This window comes from Giraffa tippelskirchi, chromosome 4 (assembly GCF_054371585.1).
Source record: "Giraffa tippelskirchi isolate mGirTip1 chromosome 4, T2T-mGirTip1v1.2.pri, whole genome shotgun sequence".
NCBI classification, from domain to species: Eukaryota; Metazoa; Chordata; class Mammalia; order Artiodactyla; family Giraffidae; genus Giraffa; species Giraffa tippelskirchi.
In genome coordinates this window covers 92324295-92346002 of record NC_137278.1, presented here as the reverse complement: position 1 = coordinate 92346002, position 21708 = coordinate 92324295, and the positions used below count along the sequence as shown (strand labels likewise).

Genomic DNA, 21708 nt, shown 5'->3' with positions numbered 1-21708 from the left:
GAGGGACTTCTTGGGAGGCTCTTGGAGTATGTGACCCCTGAGGGAGGGGCTGGGCGGACATCCTGCAGGGCAGGAAAGGGGCTGTGCCCCCGGTCTCTGGGGCGCTCAGCTCCCAATCCAGTATCTTGCTTGCTTGTTCCATGGGGTTCTTCCCACAGACAGGGAGCTAGGGTCACTTGGGACAGAGGGCTACCCCGCACAGAAGTCATGGTGGAGCAGGGGCAGACCTGGCAGACGGTCCTGTGCCTGGAGATGGGACCTGTGTGCCAGGGTCGGGCCTGGGTCCCTCGCTTCAGGGCTGTTTAAAGTGGTCTGGGGCCCCTCACCCCCGTCCCCAGGCTCAGCCCTGCCTGCAGCCCCCCAGCCAGCGCCAGTGGGGTGGCCGACCCCTGACATTAACACCAGGTCCAACTCTGACCCTCCACCCGGCCACACTGCCCTGGACTGCCCGGTGCCCACGAGCAGCCCGGCCGCTGGCCCCAGCGCCCCTCCTGGCCTCGCATCTGCCCATCCTCAGCCCAAGCTTGGGGTGTGGTGTTGGTCTGCGCCTTTCTCCTCCAGCAGATGCGGTCCATGGACTCTGCTGCCTGCCCAGCACCTGGCTCACAGGGGGCTCAGGAGTGAGCAGGCCACCTTGAGGAGGGCCGTCACTGCCAACCCGTTGCCGGGTCGTTCAGATAACTCAGGAGCTGGGCCCGTCTGCCTGTCTGCCCTGGATCATCCATCTGCCCACGGCGTCTTCACTGGTGACTCCTGGGGGTCCCGCAGGACAGGGGTTATAGAAAACCCTTGATGGAGTTTCTGTCCTCCAAGCCGTGAGTTTGTGTCTCTAATTAGAGAAACACAACAAACAGAGAAAACAATTAGAAGGCAATTAAGCCCTGCTGGGAAATGTCTACTGAGATAATGACACGGAGCCAAAGATGGGCCGCCCTCACCTGGCAGGTCAGCTCGGAGCCTCTACAAAGCCTGGGGTGACAACTGCTCAGGAGACCACTGCCCTCTGTCCCCACAGCCTCTGCCCTCCGGCCTGAAAAATGGGGCAGAATCCTGGCGTCCAGGGCTCCTTGGACTCCTCAGAACTGAAGTGAGACACGGGGCAGTTTGAGGCATCTAGTCCTAGAGAATCACTGTGACCGGCAATTTGACTGAAAACATCAAAACTGCCCAGAGAAGGAAGTGGGCCCTGCCCACAGGGCAGCAGTCAGAGACTGCACCCCAGTTGCTCCTGCCCCCCTGCATACCACCCGCCTTCCTGAGGAAAGAAGTGACAGGAAGTCAGTGCCCACCGTGTTGCTGCCTGCTGCTGTGCCCTGGGCATTCCCGTGTCCCTCAGGTGGGCTGACCTCGCCGGGCTGGCTGGATTCCTGGTGAGGTCCCTCTTCTAGGCCCTCCTGGATCTGGCTTCACTTCGCTCTGACCTGGCTGCCCACAGGCAGCGACAAGGGCATCGGTGACCTGTGGCCTGACACACGGTGCGGGGGGCTCTCCCTGGGGACACCTCTGCACACGGATGCTGAGCAAGCTGGAGGCCCGCACGTACATCGGCGCCAGGGATTCTCTTTCAAGGTGATGCAAATTCAAACTGTGAAACTTCCAATCCAGGTGGGAACCACGGATCCGTGTGGGAGCCAGGGTATGAGATGCAAGTACAGCCTCACCCTGGAGAGATGTCCGGTAGGAGAGCGCCATGGAGGGGAGGAAGGAGCATCGTAAGGTGGGCGGGGGCTTGGGGCTCGTTCTGTCCAGCGGTCACCAACCGGGCACCCACACGGGCACCGGGAGGTCAGGGGCCGGACTCGGGGTCCCACTGGGGTGCACCCTCTGACACCTGCCTCCCACCTTTTCACAGACAGGGACACCGAGGCGCACCGAGGGGGTGGCTTCCTTCATTGCTGGGTGACAGGGTTCCAAGTTTTTATTCCAACATGCCCACTGATCAAATCCTGACCTCATTCCTGAATTGTCTGGAGACGTTGATGCATTGAAAGTGAAGAAGCCAAGTGGTGACAATTTCTCTTCTATCAAAGGATATTCATTTCTTATGTGCCGGTGTTTGATTTATAGAATCTACTTGTGTCTAGATATCTTTAGGGAGTGAAATTATGGATAAGTTTTCACTTTCTCCTTTTATGTGTGGTTTGAACTTTTTAAAGCTCATTCACAACTTCTATCACAAAAATAGTGATTTTTCACCGTGAAGTGTCCAGATATCTAGCGCGCAGTACCCTTGTTTAACCACAAGGTGGAGTAGTTTACAACAGAATAAGCAACTCCATGCGGTGAGGTGAAGAGGTGGGTTTCCCGGCTCCTCCCCGGGTTCATGTAGGTGGGTGATCCCTGGATGCTCTAAGGCCCTTGGAAACAACAGGCGTATTAATTATATTTTCAGATCCACCCATTCCAGGTGAAACTAAATTCTGATATATTTTCATATGCTTACATTTGAATATATAATTATCTCACTTATAAAATTGATTCCTTTTGACTATATTAGTTTTAGGTGTACAACATAATGATTTGATATTTGCACACAGGCATACCTCATTATTTTACTGTGCTTCCCAGATACTGCATCTTTTTTTTCACAAATGGACGGTTTGTGGCAAACCTGGGTTGAGCAAGGATGTCAGTGCCATTTCCCCAAAGCACTTCCTCTCCTTGTGTTTCTGTGCCCCGTTCTGGTAAGTCTCTCAATGTTTCCAACATTTTCATTATTATTAAATTTGCTAGGGTGACGTGTGATCAGTGACCTTTGATGTTATTGTACTGTAATTGTCTTGGGCTGCTACGAGCCACACCCACAAAAGACAGGAACTTCATCGATTAATTGTGTGTTGTGGCTGCTCCACTGACCAGCCGTTACTGATCTCTCTCCTTCTCCTTGGGCCTCCACCTTTTCAGAGACAACAATATTGAAATTAGGCCAACTGATAGCTCTTCAGTGGCCTCTAGTGTTCAAGTGAAAGGAAGATCCACGACTCTCTCACTTGAAATAAAAATTTAGAAATGGGGCTTTCCTAGTGATCCAGTGGTTGAGAATCCTCCTGCCAATGCAGGAGACATGGGTTCAATCCCTGATCCGGGAAGATCCCACCTGCCGCGGAGCAACTAACCCCGTGTGCCTTAACAGCTGAACCGAGCTCTAGAGCCCGTGCTCTGCAACAAGAGAAGCCACTGCAATGCGAGGCCCACATACCGAATTGAAGAAGAACCCCAGCTTGCCGCAACTAGAGAAAGCCTGCACGCAGCGACAAAGACCCAGTGCAACCAAAAATAAATAAATACATCTTTTTAAAAATGCCAAAAATGATTAAGCTTAATGAAGAGAGCACATCGAAAGCCATGGCAGGCTGACAGCTAACGTTCTTGTGCCAAACAGCCTGCTAGTGGATGCAAAGGAAAGGTCCTTGGAGAAAATGAAAAGTGCCCCAGTGAACACACACAGACGATAAGACAGCAAGACAGCCCTATCACTGATGTGGAGAAAGTTTCAGTGTCTGGACAGAAGATCAAACCAGACACAGCATTCCCTTCAAGCCAAAGCCTAATGCAAAGTCCTTACTCTCTTCCCTTCTCTGAAGGCTGAGAGAGGTGCAGAGGCCGCAGGAGAAAAGTCTGAAGCCAGCAGAGGATGGTTCATGGGGTTGAAGGAAGGAAGCTGACTCCATAACATCGAAGTGCAAAGTGAAGCCACAGGTGCTGATGGAGAAACTGCAGCAAGTTGTGCAGAAGGTCTATCTAAGTGATTAATAAAGGTGACTACAGAAAACACCTGGGCTTCCCAGGTGGTGCAGGGCTAAAGAATCTGCCTGCCATTGCAGGAGATGTGGGTTCCATTCCTGGGTCAGGAAGATCCTCTGGAGGAGGACATGGCAACCCACTCCAGTATTTTTGCCTGGAGAATCCCATGGACAGAGGAGCCTAGAGGGCTACAGTCCATGGGGTCTCGAAGAGTCGGACACAGCTGAGCAGCTGAGCATGCCCGCACAGTAAATAGCCGATTCTAAGTGTAGGTGAAACAGCCTTCTATTGGAAAAAGATTCCATCTAGGACTTTCAGAGCTGAAGAAGAGAAGTCAGTGCCTGACCTCAAATTTCAAAGGATAGGCTTGCTCTCGTTAGCAGCTAAAGTAGCCGGTGACTGTAAGTTGAAGTCAATGATCATTTATGATCCAAAAATCCTAGGGCCCTAAAGAATCACGCTGAATCTCTCTATTCTGCTGGTGCTCTGTAAATGGAATGAGAGAGTTTGAACAACAACACATCTGTTTACAGCATGCTTTACTGTACATTTTAAGCCCACTGTTGAGACCTACTGCTCAGGAAAAAAAAGTTCCTTTCAGGCTTCCCTGGTGGCTCAGTGGTAAAGAATCCGCCTGCCAATGCAAGAGACAGGGGTTCGATCCCTGGTCCAAGAAGATCCCACGTGCCTCGGAGCAACTCAGCCCGAGAGTCACAACTATCAAGCCTGTGCTCCAGAGCCTGGGAGCCGCAGTCACTGAAGCCCATGCACCCTGGAGCCTGTGCTCTGCAACAAGAGAACTCACTGCAATGGGAAGCCTGTGCATCACAGCTAGAAAGTAACTCCTGCTCGCCACAACTAGAGAAAACTCTCACAACAATGAAGACTCAGCACAGCCAAAAATAAATAAATGAATATTTTTTTTTAAAAGTTTCTTTCAAAATAATACTGCTTACTGACAGTGACCCAAGAGTATCTCTGATGGAGACACTGAGATTAAAGTTGTTTTCATGCTGGCTAGCACAGCATCCATTCTGCAGTCCCTGAAATTACTTAAAGAGTAATTTCAACTTTCAAGTCTTATTATTTATGAAAAACATTTTTTAAGGCTATAGCCACCATTGATAGTGACTCCTCCAATGGGTCTGAGAGAAAAAAAAAATCATACTCACTGAGGGTTCCGGTGATGGTTAGAATTTTTTATCAATAAAATGTTTTTAATTAAGATTTGTACATTTCTTAGACATGATGCTACACTTAATAGCCTATAGTATAGCATAAAAGTGACTTTTATGCACTGGGAAACCAAACATTTCACGTGACTCACTTTATTGTGATGTTTGCCGTACCTGTGGAGGTCTGGAAGCAAACCCACAGCACCCCCGAGATCTGCCTGTATATTGCAAAAGGATCACCATAAGAGGTTGGGTTCCCATCTGTTGCTGCACATAGTGACAAATAAATGATTTTTCTTGTGATGAGGATAAACTGGGTCCTTTTCCGAGAGGTGGATTGTTGGATGACCAAGATCTGCTGTCACAGGACTCGGCCACAACATCCTGCAGAGAAGGAAGGTTCCTAGAGAGGGAAGGCTGGATGCCCTAGCTGCCGCCTCCAGCTGCCACGCCTAGGACAGCATGGCTACCCTGAGACGTTGAGTTGCTGTTTCAAAACATACATTTACATCAGCGTTTTGAATATTAGTAAACTGTCTAAATGCTAGTTTACAAAAAAAAAAAGAGAAAAGTGGAGAGAATCTAACTCAAAATAGTGGAAGGCAAGTGGTGTTAAGAGACTGAGACACAACGCCAACCCATTTAGGATGGTGATTCATCCTGAGTCTCAGGAGGGAGGGGTGGGGGTGGATGAGATCCCACCCAGGGACATGCCCCCGGGGCTCAGAAGCTCCCAGGACTTGGCCAGGATGGCCATCTCTCCACTTCCCTGCCCTCCGCCCACACTCCATCCTGGCAGGACACGTGGACTGAGAGTGGCATGAGTTTAATCAACATGTTTTCTGCCAGAAGCATCCAGGAGCCTGTGGGGTGACCTGGGCTGCAGTGGGGAAGGAGACAGCCCTGGCTGGAAACACTCAGCCTCCCCCGTCCAATGCAGATGTGAGCGGATTCTCTGTATCACAAAAATGCCGTCTCCTTAGACCTCCGTACTGTCAGAGGACTGAGGGGAAGTACTGAGCCATGTTCTCTTTCCAATAGGCTGAGAACTAATAAGATATAAAGCAGCTTTTCTGTTGTTCTAACCAGCTCTGGCAGCACTCAGATTCAAAGTGAATTTACCGAATGGAGAAAGAGAAAAACCTATCCGGGCTTCCCAGCTGGCTCGGTGGTAAAGAACCCATCTACCAATGCAGGAGACTCAGGAGATGGAGGTTTGATTCCTGGGTCAGGAAGATCCCCTGGAGGGGAAATGGCAACCCACTCCAGAATTCTTGCCTTGGAAATCCCATGGACAGAGAAGCCTGGTGGGCTATAGTCCATGGAGTCGCAAGGAGTCAGACACAAGTTAGTGATTGAACAAGAATAATAAATCTTACCATGATCCCCAACTGACAGCTAGTAGCATTTTCAGGAGCTCTATTTTGTATATTTTTACGTGAAAGCATATTTTCCATAGTTGTAATTGCAGCATACATACGATTTTAAAACAGATTTTCATTTACTATCATAACCACTTTGAACTTCATAATTATCATTTTAATGACCTCATAATAGTCCATCTACTGAGCATATGCTCCCTCATGGACTTAGCTAGTTTCCATGCTGTTGGTCATGTGGGCTTGTTAAAAATGATACTGTAAATAATGTGTTGCCAGCATTCTTGCATGTCTGCCTTTTCTTTCACTTACCCTTAGGGTCGGGCTTCCCTGGTGGCTCAGGTGGTAAAGAATTGCCTGCAATGCAGGAGACCTGGGCTCGATCCCTGGGTTGGGAGGATCCCCTGAAGGAGGACATGGCAACCCACTCCAGTATTCTTGCCTGGAGGATCCCTATGGACAGAGGACCCTGGTGGGCTATAGTCTATGGGGTTGCAAAGAGTCAGACGTGACTGAGCGACTAAGCACACCCTTAGGGTCAGTGCCCTGAACTACCTTTATCAGGTCAATGGCATGAATTGTGACGTTATCCCCAGAGCATCCTGCCGTTTCTGGGGTGCATGTGCCAGCCCCACGGCCAAGGTCAACAACGACCATTTCCTTTTTCAAAGACTCTGGCTTTTACGTGGGCTCTGCCTGGTGGACACGGACACCCAGCTGTTCCTCCAGGTGCATTCTGTTCTCGGTGTCCCTCTGCTGAGAGTGAGTTTTGTCTGGTCAGCTTGTCCTCTGGTCTCCCAGACCCAGGAGGTCTGCACAGCTCCTTTCCTTGGTGGGAGTGTTGCTCCCCAGGGTCCCTCCACAGCCCCTGCCCACTTCCCCTCCTCCTAGTATCCATCCACATCCTCCCACACCCCACATACATCCTGCTCTGCCAGGCCCTGGCCCAGGATGCTTCCACCACATGGGGGGACTGGCTTTTTCCAGTATCACCAGGGTGTTAACTGCAGAAGCCCTTTCACTTGGTCTCTGTGAGGCCTGGATCTCATCCTTCCAGACACTTTCTCTCACCTTGGAGTCTGTGTTCTCCTGCCCTTCTGACGCTTCTCTGTGAGTGTCAGCTGTCTCCTCTTTGTTGACCCAGTTCCTAACCATCAGTGTCCCCCAAGTAGGATGGATGGCTCATGGGGCAGTGCAGCAGGGCCTCACCCCTCTCTCCAGGCTGTCGTATCGGTTCTAAAATTTACAGAAAGTGGTCACAACCCAAGTGCCCATCGACAGATGATGGAGAAATGAAATGCTGTCTGCATGGGATGGAGTACTAAGTGTGGAGTCCCGGAGGTTTTAGCTTATCTTGGTGCTCACATGTCTCTGAGCTTGAAATTAACTAAGACGAATGTAAGATTTCAAGCAATATTTTGATATTATGCAAATAAGACAGCAAAGTTTGTTGAAAAACATTAGCATAAATAACAGGTAAAGTTTATGGGTTTTTCTAATGAGAAAGGCAAGAAATAAAGCTGAGTGTTAATTCCTGCCGATTCATCTATATGATGAGAGGTGTCAGGATGCTATCAAGAAGGAAGCGTGCGGTTCCTGGTGAGTCCAGCAGCACCTCTGCATTGAAATCGGAGGGATGTCCCCCTCCTCTCATGTCTCAAAAGTTTTTTCAGGGATTAGAAAGTCGTGGAACATGAATACATTAAATGGAAAACTTCCCCTTTCATCACACAAGAACTTTTCCTGATTATCCGCCGGTTTGCATCAACTACAAAGCAGGAAAGAACTTTGAAAAGACATTTTTAAGCTACTGACTTTATTTTGTTGTGTGTGGGGGAGGCTATTTTTGCAAGCACTGGTGAATATAGCTAATTTTTAATTGTTTCCCTAACTTAAAATATCTTTCCTCCAGTCTGAGATCATATAGAACTGTTGTGAGCCTCTGGGTACGTATTTTTGTGTGAACCTAAGTCTTCATTAGAGAAGGAAATGGTAGCCCACTCCAGTACTCATGCCTGGAAAATCCTATGGACAGAGGAGCCTGGTAGGCTACAGTCTATGGAGTCGCAAAGAGTTGGACATGACTGAGCAACTTCACTTTCACTTTCAAATCTTCATTTCTCTGGACAGAGACTCAAGTGTGCAGGTCACATGGTCACTGCCTGTTCAGTTTTATGAGAAACTGCTGAACTGTTAGAGGCTTCCCTGGTGACAGAGTGGTAAAGAATCCACCTGCCAATGCAGAAGATGCGGGTTCGATCCTGGGTTGGGAAGATCCCCTGGAGAAGGGAATGGCAACCCACTCCAGTATTCTTGCCTGGAGAATCCCATGGACAGAGGAGCCTGGTGGGCTACAGTCCGTGGGGTTGCAAAGAGTCGGACACGACTGAACTATTGGCTGGGGGGCTGAACCGTTTTACATTCCCTCTAGCCAGGTGTGAGAGGTCCAGCATCTCTGCATTTGGTGTTGTCACTGGTTTTTATTTTAGCCATTCTGTGTTATTTCATTGTGGGTTTAATTTGTGTTTCCATAATGGCAAAAGAAAGTGAAGATGCGGGGAGGAAGTGAAGATGGAGGAAGTGAAGGTGGGGAAGGAAGGAAGTGAAGGGGGGAAAGAGATGAAGATGTTAGGAAAAGAGGTGACATGGAGGAGAGAAGCCCTGGGGAAGCCAGGGAAGTGAGGACAGAGGAGGATGTAACCGCAGACAGGAGAAAGCTCCCTCCTTCTGTTAGACAGGAGGGAACCAGAGTGCAGATGCAGCTCATAGGTGCATTTGATGGTGAAAGTGTTATGGACCAGTGGCTCTTTTCAGGATGGAAAACAGGGGGTAGGCTTTTGGGGGGGGAATGTGTTTCTCAGTGATTGAGGGGTAACACTGGTGTTTACTGCACCGGGGGCCAGGGGGCCAGGTGACCTGCAGTGCTAAGACAGGGACTCACCTTTTCAGAAAATGACCCACTGGAAACAGTGCTTGCCAACACAGCCACTGCTCACAGCTGTGCGCACCACCATACTCAACCTGATTTCTAAATACTGTTTTGTACTAAAAAGGAATCAGGGCTTGTTGAAGAAGTCACTGCTGTGTCCAAGGCAGGGAATGTACATGGTGACCTTGGGTGGCCTTGTGCCAGAATCTATACAGTTCACTTCAGGTGCTCAGCCATGTCGAAATCTGCAACCCCATGGACTGCACTATACAGGCTTCCCTGTCCATCACCAACTCCCAGAGCTTGCTCAAACACATGTCCATCAAGTTGGGGATGCCATCCAACCATCTCATCATCTGTCATCTCCTTCTCCTCCTGCCTTCAATCTTTCCCAGCATCAGGGTCTTTTCAAATGAGTCAGTTCTTCACATCAGGTGCCAAAGTACTGGAGTTTCAGCTTCAGCATCAGTCCTTCCAATGAATATTCCAGACTGATCTCCTTTAGGATGGACTGGTTTGATCTCCTTGCAATCCAAGGGACTCTCAAGAGTCTTCTCCAACACCACAGTTCAAAAGCATCAATTCTTTAGCATTCAGCCTTCTTTATGGTCCAACTCTCACATCCATACATGACCACTGGAAAAACCATAGCCTTGACTAGACAGACCTTTGTCAGCAAAGTAATGTCTCTGCTTTTGAATATGCTGTCTAGGTTGATCATAGCTTTTCTTCCAAGGAGCAAGCATCTTTTAATTTCATGGCTGCACTCACCATCTTCAGTGATTTTGGAGCCCCCCAAAATAAAGTCAGTCACTGTTTCCATTGTTTCTCCATCTATTTGCCGTGAAGTGACGGGACCAGATGCCATGATCTTTGTTTTCTGAATGTTGAGTTTTAAGCCAACTTTTTCACCCTCCTCTGTCACTTTCATCAAGAGACTCTTTAGTTCTTTTTCGCTTTTTGCTATAAGGATGGTATCATCTGCATATCTGAGGTTATTGATGTTTCTCCTGGCATTTTTGATTCCAGCTTGTGCTCCCTCCAGCCCAGCGTTTCTCATGATGTACTCTGCATGTAAGTTAAATAAGCAGGGTGACAATATACAGCCTTGATGTACTCCTTTCCCAATTTGGAACCAGTCTGTTGTTCCATGTCCAGTTCTAACTGTTGCTTCTTGACCACTAACCATACGGCCGAGAGGTCCCCGCCTGGGTTATTACCCAAGAGAAATTAAAACTACGTCCACACAGAGACTTGTATGTGGGCAGATTTGTAGTTGCTTTACTCTCACTAGGACTTCCCTTGTGGCTCAGATAATAAAGAATCTGCCTGCAATACAGGAGACATGAGTTCAATCCCTGGGTTGGGAAGATCCCCTAGAGAAGGAAATGGCAACCCACTGCAGTATTCTTGCTTGTGAAATCCCACAGACAGAGGAGCCTGGAGGGCTACAGTCCATGGGGTCACAAAGAGTCAGACATGACTGAGTGACTGACACTTTACTCTCACTAGTCCCACCCTGGAAACAACCTAAATGTCTATCAACAGATGAACAGATGTACAGTTGTGGTCTAGCCTGCAGGGCAGTGCTACCCAGAAATACCAAGGGATCAACCACGGACACACCCAGCAACACAGATAAGCCTCAACACATTACACTGAGTGAAAAATTAGCAGATATGAGACTTCCCTGGCAGCCCAGTGGATGGGAATCCGCCTGCCAGTGCAGGGGACATGGGTTCAAACCCTGGTCTAGGGAGATTCCACATTCCTCAGAGCAACTATCCCATGCGCCACAACTACTAAAGCAGGCATGCCCTTGAGGCCATGCTCTGCAACAAGAGAAGCCCGGCCACACACCGAAACAAAGAGGGGCCGCCTCTCGCCACAACTCCAGAAAAGCCTTAGCAGCAATGCAGACTCAGCACAGCTGACAGTAAATAAGTAAGTTATAGAAAAAGAAAAGCAAGTGGAGGACTGTAGGTGAAGTTTGGGGCTGTGGGTGGGGAGCCAGCTCGGCGGGGCCTTTGGGTGCTGACAGCGTTCTCTTTCTTGGTCTCCACAGTGATGGCACCCAGCGTTCCCAGTAGAATAATCCGTTCAGCTGCACATGCCTGTATGGATGTTGTGTCTCACAGTAAGAAGCGACCTTCTGTGTTCAGAGAAGCAGCAGAAATCCAGGTAGCTCACGTATAAATGCTATTTCAACCCACTGATTCCATTTCACTAATCAAAGTATCTGTTGTATTTGACAAGGGGAGATGCCTATGCAATTTAAAATAGAACTAGTTCTTACATAAATGTTATTGAGAAAGCCATTTTTGAAAATGCAGATAGGGCTTCTTAGATAAGCCAAGATGAGAGATACCAAGTTGTCAGAAGAGAAACAGTTTTCTAATAATTTGCTGTTGTTCTTTAGTCCCTTCAGCAGCATCCAACTCTTTGTGGCTCCATGGATTGTCACCCACCAGGCTCCTCTGTCCATGGGATCCTCCAGGCAAGAATACTGGAGTGGGTGGCCATTTCTTTCTCCAGAGGATCTTCCCAAACCAGGGATCAAACCCTCATCTCCTGCATTGGCAAGCAGATTTTTTACTGCTGAGCCACTTGGGAAGCCCTTTTAATAATTTATCTCTCCCCAATTTAGAAGCCTTCCAAGATGCCTTGAGTTAGAAAAGGTCTATGTGCGTGCATGCCCTGTCACTCAGTCGTGTCTGAATCTTTGTGACCCCGTGGACTGTAGGCCACCAGGCTGCTCTGTCCATGGGATTTCCCAGGCAAGAATACTGGAGTGGGTTGCCCTGCCCTCCTCTAGGGGATCTTCCTGACCCAGGGATTGAACCCAGGTCTCCCACATTGCAGGTGGATTCTTTTCTGCTCAGCCACTAGGGATATCCAGAAAATGTCTATTCTTTTCTAAAAATGGAGCGAGGATACGAACTGCAGAATCTCCTTTATTTGAATTAACATCCAGCTAACTTAGGGTCTTAAGTGGGAAGTGGCTTTCTCAGGCTTCCTCTGAACATATTAATTAAGTTATCAAGCAAAATTTGGTTTTCATAAGAACCTTGAGGGGAGCTGATTGGAGGCTACTGTTTCCCAAGGTTCAGGTCCGGGGCAGTTTTGGCCTCATCCTCCCTTCGAGATGTTCTGTGCAGCCTTATCATTACGTTGACGACAAAAGGCTGGATGATCAAAATTGAAAGTAACAGGCAGATTCCATCTCTCCCAACTCCATCTTGGGTGAAAACCTCTTTATTTTCAGAGGCTTGGTGTTTTTTTCCTTTTCCCCCTTCATTTTAACACATTCATTCTGTTTTGCCCAGAAAATTATTTCGGTCTCAGACAACTCTTATTTATTCATTCCCATGGATGAAAGCAGAAGCCTGGATAATGCAAAATGATACAAATGCAGACACTCTTTATATTTGACTTTCAAATGTGGGCTTGTACTTACATTTGATTATGCGTGTGTTTAATATTCTGGGCATTCGATTCAGACAAAATAACTGAGTTGCAGGATGAGCACCTAACCAGCAAAGTGTGAGCTGCTTCCCTGGGTCCTGACCACATTCCTGAGCACACAGACAGCCCGGGGGACGTTGGCAGGGGGCAGGACTCCAGACAGACAGACCCTCCCAGCCCACCCTATTCTGGCTTCCCGGGCATCCTGGATGCTTGCACCTCCAACACGGCTGTCCACCTGAGAGCAGGTACCACACGTGCTCTGAGATCTGAGGCGGGAGCTTCACCACCAAGCTAATTGCTTTACACATGTCCAAAGAACACACATCTGTCTTTCCTTCCTGTCCAAACTGGGGTTCGGTTGTTTGCACCAGTCCCCCACACTCAGGAGAGCAGACTCTACCCCCTGGGGGTGGGAGTGGGCATCACGGGGCCTTCCTGGAGTAGTCTGTCCTCCATGCTGCTGCTAAGTTGCTTCAGTCGTGTCCGACTCTGTGCGACCCCATAGACGGCAGCCCACCAGGCTCCTCTGTCCCTGGAATTCTCCAGGCAAGAACATTGGAGTGGGTTGCCATTTCCTTCTCCAAGGCATGAAAGTGAAAATTGAAAGTGAAGTCACTCAGTCGTGTCCAACTCTCCACGACCCCATGGACTGCAGCCTACCAGGCTCCTCTGTCCATGAGATTTTCTGGGCAAGAGTACTGGAGTGGAGTGCCATCACCTTCTCCATATTACTGTGTTTATAACCAGCCTGTCCACCAGAGTAAAACCAACACTTGTGCAAACCAGGTGTGAGGAGTGGCTCTGGGTCAGCCCCTCCATCTCGCCCTCCTACCCTTGTATCCCACATTGAGACCCTTGTCCTGATGGTACACCAGCATCCCCTGGCTGGCATCATGGTCCTTCCCAGCTTTCATCTAGCCCTCACACCACCTCCTCTAGAAACTGCAAAGGTTTATGTGTGGCAAAGGTTCGTGCTGGGATTTTATCACCTGGAAAGAACTGGAGGATGCTGGCAGGAAGCTGACATCATCAGCTATATAGCAGAGAGGGGTCGGGTCTTACAAATGGAAATTACTAGAGAAGGGAAGAGGAAAGACAAGAAGGAGAAAGAAGGGAGAAAGAGACAAACAGGGAGGAAGAGAGCTAGAAGGCTGGGCCCCAGAATCTCTGGGAGGCACCTGGGCTGGGAGGGAGGGCTCAAAGTCTGGGGCTGCTGATCTGGGCACCTCTCATGACCTTCCCGTGTGGCTCAGACTTTTCCCAGCCAGGTGGCCATGTTCTGAATGGGCCTATCCCAAGAGGAAGCACTGGAGGGTGAGTGTTCCAAATGACCCAGATGGAGGCTACATGCCTCTGATGATCTGGTCCCAGAAGACCCCACTGGATCCTTCCTCCGTTCTCTGTTGGCCGAAGCAGCCCCAAGCCCATCCAGATTCAGTGGGTGGGGACGCAGACCACACCTCACCCCGTATGATCATCTCAACTTTCTTAGTTTCCGGCTAGGGTATGAAAGCTCTCTTGTCAAGACAGCTGATTTTCTCAGATATAAAAGTGTGAGGGTCCAGGTTCCTGTGATGCACGGAGCACTTGATGGTTAATAATCTGCGGTTCATTACGTTGATCTGTGGTTTCTATAACAGTCAATGGGCCGGAAACACAGATGTACTTACTGCCTTCATTTAGTTGCTAACATTAGGCTTATTTTCAAGTATTTTCCCTCCGTTTGGATGGAATGCCTTTTATCTGAGCTTATCTTCAGTGTCAATAAGTTTCCCATTTCTCGACAGCTGGACGCCCCGATAACATACAGCTCTCCTTCTATTAATCTTCTGTGAATTGATCATTAGGGTTGTGAAATTCATTCATCGCCAAGAGTTGTCCTTTCACAACTGCATGGTTTTCCATTTAGCTAAACCAAACCCTATTTCTTTACCACGACTAAGGCTCTTTATCATTTTAATTGTCTTCCTTAGAGCTGGCACAGAGTGTCAGATTGTCCCCCAAAGGACAAGTAGATGCTGGCAACGCTCTCTGTTACCTTGAGTGGTTGTTGTTCAGTCACTGAGTCATGTCTTTTGCACACTGGACTGCAGCATGCCAGGCTTCCCTGTCCTTCACTACATCCTGGAGATTGCTCAAATTCATGTCCGTTGAGTTGGTATTACTATCTAACCATCCCATCCTCTGTCACCCCCTTCTGCCCTCAATCTTTCCCAGCATCAGGGTCTTTTCCAATAAGTCAGCTCATTGGAAGGGTTACCTTGGGAGCCTTTGGTCAATTTATTCCCGAGAAGACCCATAGGCCTGAATATCCCTTAGATGTTCTCCCCTGAAGTCTTCCTGTTGGGCTGTTCTCCCCTGAGCAGAATTGGAAGCTGAGTGTCACTAGTCCATCTCACTCCACAAAAGCTTTAATCTTGGTTTTATTCACCTACACCAGCCGTCATTGATACAAGCAAAGTACATCAAATGGTTTTAAAAACCAGTACAATCCGGATTGTGAGATAGGAAAAGAAAACAGGAACTCGTGAGTGGGGAAGGGAGGGGGAGAACGGAGAGAGGAGAGGAGCCTTCCCACTCAGGGCGGCAGATACAGAGCAACCAGGAGGAGAAGAGGCTGGATCAAGCAGTCATAATCAGGGAGACTGGGACACCCCAGCCCAGGGCACATTCCTTCCCCCTCATGCCCTGTCCTGCCCCCAGGAAGGGCTTGGGGAAGTGCACAGGTGTGAGTTGCCCAAGCTAATGGCTGGGAGGTCCTGGCTTGGACCGAAACCTCTTGGGAGAGTGGCCTGTGATCTGTGTGCACTCTATAGAAGGCACCCCCTTGCACCAGTCCTGGTGGATGACAGACAGGTGTCTGGGTGATGCTGATATTGTTCATTGGGCTTCCCTGGTGGCTCAGTGGTAAAGAATCCGCCTGCCAATGCAGGAGACGCAGGTTTGATCGGGAAGATCCGCTGGAGAAGGAAATGGCAACCCACTCCAGTATTCTTGCCTGAGATAAGGTGCCATCCAACCATCTCATCCTTCAGGTCCTTGTTATTTATCTATTTAATAAACTCCTGGAATTTAAATCAAAATTCTTTGCATTTTTTTTGGAAAGATGGCCTTCAATCAAAATTCTCAAAGGGTTCAGGCCCAGAAAGGAGTGTCTGGGCCTGGGAGGGGGTCACTGCTCTCTGATTCCTGCTCCACAAACTATTGCTGGTGGGTAACCGCCAGCTCACCGCCTGTCCACCACCAGCTTTAGCGAAAGTCAGGGCGCACCAAGGCTGAACCACACAGGTAAACTGCTAAAACAGACCATGCAGATGACAACAGTCAGCTGTTAATAATGGAGAAGGCAATGGCAACCCACTCCAGTACTCTTGCCTGGAAAATCCCATGGATGGAGGAGCCTGGTAGGCTGCAGTCCATGGGGTCACTAAGAGTCGGACACGACTGAGTGACTCACTTTCACTTTTCACTTTCATGCCTTGGAGAAGGAAATGGCAACCCACTCCAATGTTCTTGCCTGGAGAATTCCAGGGACGGGGGAGCCTGGTGGGCTGCCTTCTATGGGGTCGCACAGAGTCAGACACGACTGAAGCAACTTAGCAGCAGCAGCAGCAGCAGCTGTTAATAAATCATAGTCAGATGATATTAAGAAATTATTCTTAATTTTGTAACACAGGATAATGATACTGTGATCATGGTTTTTTTAAGTCTTTAGTTAGCCTGAGGGATGGGGGAGTGGGGAGTAGATTAAAGAAGAAAGAAAATGTTGATAATCTTTCAGGCTGGAGCTGAGCATTCCTGGGTTCATGATACAATTTTTTCTACTTTTGATTTTTTAAATGCCATAATAAAAAAAGTTTTAAAAATAAAAACAAATCCAAACTACTCTTCATAACATGATGCAAATCACTTAGCCAGGCGGAAGTGTAATTCTCCCAGAGAGGGCAAGCGCAGTCGCCACCCCGCACCTTGCCTGTCTGTCTGTCTGTCCGACAGGTGCCACGCTTTGGGAAGGAAAACAGGTAAAAGGGGTGGCCCGGCCTTAAAGAGCTGGCCTCCGTCTTCCCCGCAGCGAGCCCCTCCTGGCCTCGGTTTTGCTCTCCGTGAATGGGCTGACGTCCCTCTTGGAAGAGGCGCGGGCGGTGAAGGGGGGTGGGTTGGGAGCGCCTCCAGGGTTGCCCAGGTGAAGCAGAGGCTGGCATTTTCCAAAGCTGGCCGGGGACGCGGGGGTGGATGGAGAGGCTCGTGATTGGGAAGGAGGAACACGCATACACACACACACACACACTCATCTCCCTCCATCCTCTTCCTCTCACTCCGCCCCCCAAGGGGCGGTACCCTGGTCCCTGGGGGGAGGTTTAGGCCGAGGACCCGGGAGCGCGGCGGGCCGGGGAGAAGGGCTTGGGTTTCGCAGCCCCAGCCCGGAGCCCGGTGGTGCGGCGGCCCCTCCCCTGAGATCCCTTCCCTTCCTCCCAGTCTCCTCCGCCCCATCCTCCTCCGGGTCCCTGGCAGCCGAGGCTCTGCGAGCAGCCGGCGGCGCAGCGGCCGCGCAGCCTTTGTCTCTGGGCAGCCGGGCGGAGGGCCCAGCGCAGGCGTAAGTGACCGGTGGCCGGGCGGAGGGGCTCGGCGGGTAGCGGGCCCGGGTCGGGGGCGCTACCTACGGGGGATGCGGGCCAGCTGGGTTGTCCGGGGCTCGGGCTGTGCGCGCCCGGCCAGGCGGCGCCGGGGCGCGGTGGGCGCGGAGGGGCCACCGCAGAGAGGGCGCAGAGAGGGGCGCGGGAGTGCGCGGAGGAGGCGCGGGGGCCGTGGGGGAGGTGCCGAGCCGCCGCGCTCGGGGACACCGTGCGCTTTCTCTGGGCGCCTCAGCCTTGCGCCTGCGGACGTGCGGCTTGGGTGCGAGTCCTGTCGGCCGTGTTTCTCCGGGCAGAGGCCGCGCGGGGACGCAGGAGGCAGAGGACAGGCGGTGATGAAGCAACGGGAGAGGACCGGGCCGGCGTCACCACCACCATCACCATCACCATCATCATCATCACCACCAGCACCACCATCACCATCGCTGACCGGCGCCCATCCCGGCTTCCCCCACCTCCTCTCCCCGGTGTAAAGACAACTTTATCAGATGATTTCCTTTTCACGGCTAATACTTTGAAAAAGCGTCAGAGCTCCTCAAATCAGAGATCAGAGGGGCGTGCAGTCATCTGTCCGGGGCTGTTAACTAAGGTAGTAAGCAGGCTTCGATGCTCTCAGTTTTTCTAATTCTGGTGCTGGAGAGGTCTGATTAAAAACTCCCCTTCACTTGGTAATGATGATGATGATGATGTTGATGATGATGATAAAGTATAAAGTAATAGCCTCACTAAATTAGATAATCAGGAGTTTAGTTTTTTTTTAGTTTTTAATTTTTGGGTGTGAAAATACCAGTAGTAAGTGGAGACATGACGAAAATGAAGCTTTTCCTAAAATAATAACCAGGAGTAGGGGCGAAAGAGGTCCTTTGTAGAAAAGTCCCCCAAGTGGGCTGAAGGCAGTGAGTCCCATCTCAAGTGTGCAAAGTGCTTTTTGCGGTTGGTGGCCCTCCATCTCTTTACTCTGGATGTATGTAGTTTCTCACGCTACCCCAAGAATGTTTCCGTTGCTGTTTCAAACTGGCCTTTCCTTGGTCCAACGGACCACAGATCCGACTGGAGCACGCACGCAGCTCTGGAGCCATCAGGGCTGTTAGGGAGCCCAAGGTGAACCCCACAAAACTGGCTCCTTACAAAAAGTAACTTTCAGAAAGTAGGCAGCTAAGTACCCTCTGTTTTTGCCCACTGGTTAGAAATGAGCCTTGCATGCCTGGGTTTTGTGTTCTAGTCCAACTAGACATAAACTAGACAATCCTACATATCTTGATATGCTTGGAAACTGTCTTGCCCAAAAGTCAGGGTAGCAGGACTCCTTTTTTAAAGATGATTTTTATTTATTATCTGTTTGTGGCTGTACTGGGTCTTCATTGCTGTGCAGGCTTTTCTCTAGTCGTGGCCAGCGGCGGCTATTCTCTGGTTGCAGTGCTTGAGCTTCTCATTGTGGTGGCATCTCTTGTTGCAGAGCACAGGCCCTAGAGCCAGATCAGGGATCAAATCCATGTCTCCTGCATTGATAGGTGAATTCTTTACCACTGAGTCACCAGGGAAGCCCTAACTTCTTTCTTTTTACTGAGGTATGATTTATACACTTAACTCACTGCACAGCTCAATCTTTGCCTATGTTGACCCCCACATAACCTCCACCCAGAGCAAGAGACAGAAAATCTCCGTGGTCCATGAGTGTCCCGCTGTGTCCTTTTCCAGATATAACTGCTTCTTTGTCTGTTCCCAACATAGAAAAATCATTTCTTTTAAAATCATTTCTTTCCAGTGTCATTCAGTCACTCAGTCGTGTCCAACTCTTTGTGACCCCATGGACTGCAGCACGCCAGGCTTCCCTGTCCTTCACCATCTCCCGGAGCTTGCTCAAACTCATGTCCATTGAGTCGGTGATGCCATTCTACTATCTCATCCTCTGTCGTCCCCTTCTCCTCCCGCCTTCAATCTTTCCCAGCATCAGGGTCTTTTCCAGTGAGTCGGCTCTTCACATCAGCTGGCCAAAGTATTGAAGCTTCAGCTTCAGCATCAGTCTTTCCAATGAATATTCAGGACTGATTTCCTTTTGGAATGATTTCTTTTCAGTATCTCACATTAAATCTGGTTGGCCTATTCCTTTACCAAATAGGACTGGGAACTTCCTTGGTGGCTTAGTAGGAAAGAATCTGCCTGCCAATACAGGAGACATTGGTTCGATCCCTGGTCTGGGAAGATTCCACATGCCAAGGAGCAACTAAGCCCAGGAGCCACAGCTACTGAACCCCTGCACCCTAGAGCCCATTCTTTGCAACAAGAGAAGCCACTGCAATGAGAAGCCCACACACCTCAACTAAAGAGTACCTCCCACTCGCTGCAACTAGAGAAAGCCCATGCAGCAACAAAGACCCAGCACAGCCAAAAATCTAAATAAACAAATAATTATTTTTTTTTTTAAGAAATTTATGACTGAGTCCCAGCCCTGGGCCCAGCACTGCATGCACAGGAGCTCCCCCTGGACGGGCAGATAAACCAGATAATTAGACAAGCGGGGGTGACACTGTGTGCAGATACAGAACGTTCCAAGCCATATCCTAGTTTTTTGGTTTTTTTCTGAGGGGGAAAGGGAAGGCTTCTTGGAGGATATGAATCTTCAAGTTGAGAACTGAAACATGAGCACAAGGTCATCAGTAAAACATAGTCAGAGGAAAAGGAAAGTCTATTCTGAGTGGCAGGAATGTCATGCATCATGGTTCAGAAAGAAGTGAGCGCGGAGGGTTTGAGGAACAAAAACACATCGAGGCTAATTGGAGCACAGTCTGGGAGAGAGTGTGCAGACAGCCAGGGGGTCAGCGGGGCCACCAGGAGACTCAGGCCGGGGTGGGGGTGGTGGTGTTCTTCTGGCAGGGAGGAGGCCTGGACATGCATGGAGGATGAGGTCTGATTATCACCTGGCTGCTGTGCAGTGGGGGAGATTACAGAAGGGATGGGGGCCAGGTGACTGCCATGGCATCCCGGTGAGACACCAAGGTGGCCTAGCCAGGCAGTGGCAATGGGAATCAAGGATTGAAAGAGACTTAGGGAACTTCTCTGATGGTTCAGTGGTTAGGAACCTGCCTCGCAACGCAAAGGCCAAGGGTTTGATTCTTGATCAGGAAACTAAGATCCCACATGCGGCAGAGAGACTAAATCCAGGAGCCACGACTGCTGAACCCATGTACCACAACTGGAGAGTCTGTGCGCTGCCACTAAGACCCACATAAAAAGATAACAAAAGAAATAAATATTTAACAAAGAAAGAAACTTAGCAGGTAGAATCAACATGACTTGGTGTTTGACCTGTGAGAATTCAAGGATGCCCGCTTGGTTTCTTAGATCTCACAAAACTGGTGGACGATGGAGCCATTGGAGATATTGGTGGGGGGAGAATCTAGTTTATATAATATCCTTTTGTGATATATAACTCTCTGAATACACCTGATCTCAGTTGCCAGTTAGCTTGTGGGATATGTAGGTAGAAATGTCTCCCAGGAAGTTGTAACAGATGTTTATGGAGCGTGTGCTACGTGCTAGGCATTCTGGAGTCACCTAGATGCAGCTGTGAATGAACCACAATGCAAGGTTGAACCATGACCTTGTGAGGCTCACATATATCAGACCAGAGCTGCAGTCTGGGGGCTTCTGGTTGTAGGTGGTGACGAAGGCTTCAGAAAGAATGGATTTGTTTGGTAAGATTCTAGTGAAAAAATAGAAGCCAAGGGTAAAGTCTCAGTGGACACCAGGAGACTAAAAAGGGAAGATGGCAGAGAAAGCAAGAAAGGTGTGGTGTTCCGAGGTCCAGGGAGAGGTCCCCCGTGCCATCTGCAGCTAAGTTATGTAAGGTGAGGTCTAGAGGGACTTCCCTGGTGATCCAGTGGCTAAAGCTCTGAGCTCCCAATGCAGGCGTTTGGGTTCCATCCCTGGACAGGGAACTAGATCCCACATACCGCAACTAAGACCCGGTGCTGCCAAATAAAGTAAGTAAATATTAGCAGAAAAAAGAGGAGGATCAGCAGCAGCAGCTGACACCAGACATTTAGAAATGAAAGTTCTTTTTTAAATTTAATTTTGGAGTATAATTGCTCTACAATGCTGTGTGTTTCTGCTGTAAAACAAAGTGAATCAGCCATATGTATACATATATCCACTCCCTCTTGTGCTTCCCACCCGCACCTCCACCCGCCCCTCTGGGTCATCCCAGAGCACCTAGCTGAGCTCCCTGTGCTATTCAGCAGCTTTCCATAGCTGTCTGTGTTACACATGGGAGGGTAGATACGCCAGTGCTGCTCTCTCATTCGACCCCTCTGTGTCCACAAGTCTGTTCTCTACATCTGTTTCTCTGTTCCTTTCCTGCAAATAGGTTCATCAGTACCATT

At 49.4% G+C, this 21708-nt stretch overlaps 1 protein-coding gene across 1 annotated transcript in view; it reads left to right on the top strand.

Moving 5' to 3' along the window:
- The first annotated feature begins 10882 nt into the window (after nucleotides 1-10882).
- GPR45 (G protein-coupled receptor 45) overlaps nucleotides 10883-21708 on the top strand; it is a 50504-nt gene continuing 39678 nt past the window's right edge. The window contains exons 1-2 of the mRNA XM_081596255.1: nucleotides 10883-11171; nucleotides 11293-11408. The gene's annotated coding sequence lies outside the window, so the exon portion shown is untranslated. The remainder of the gene's footprint in view (nucleotides 11172-11292; nucleotides 11409-21708) is intronic.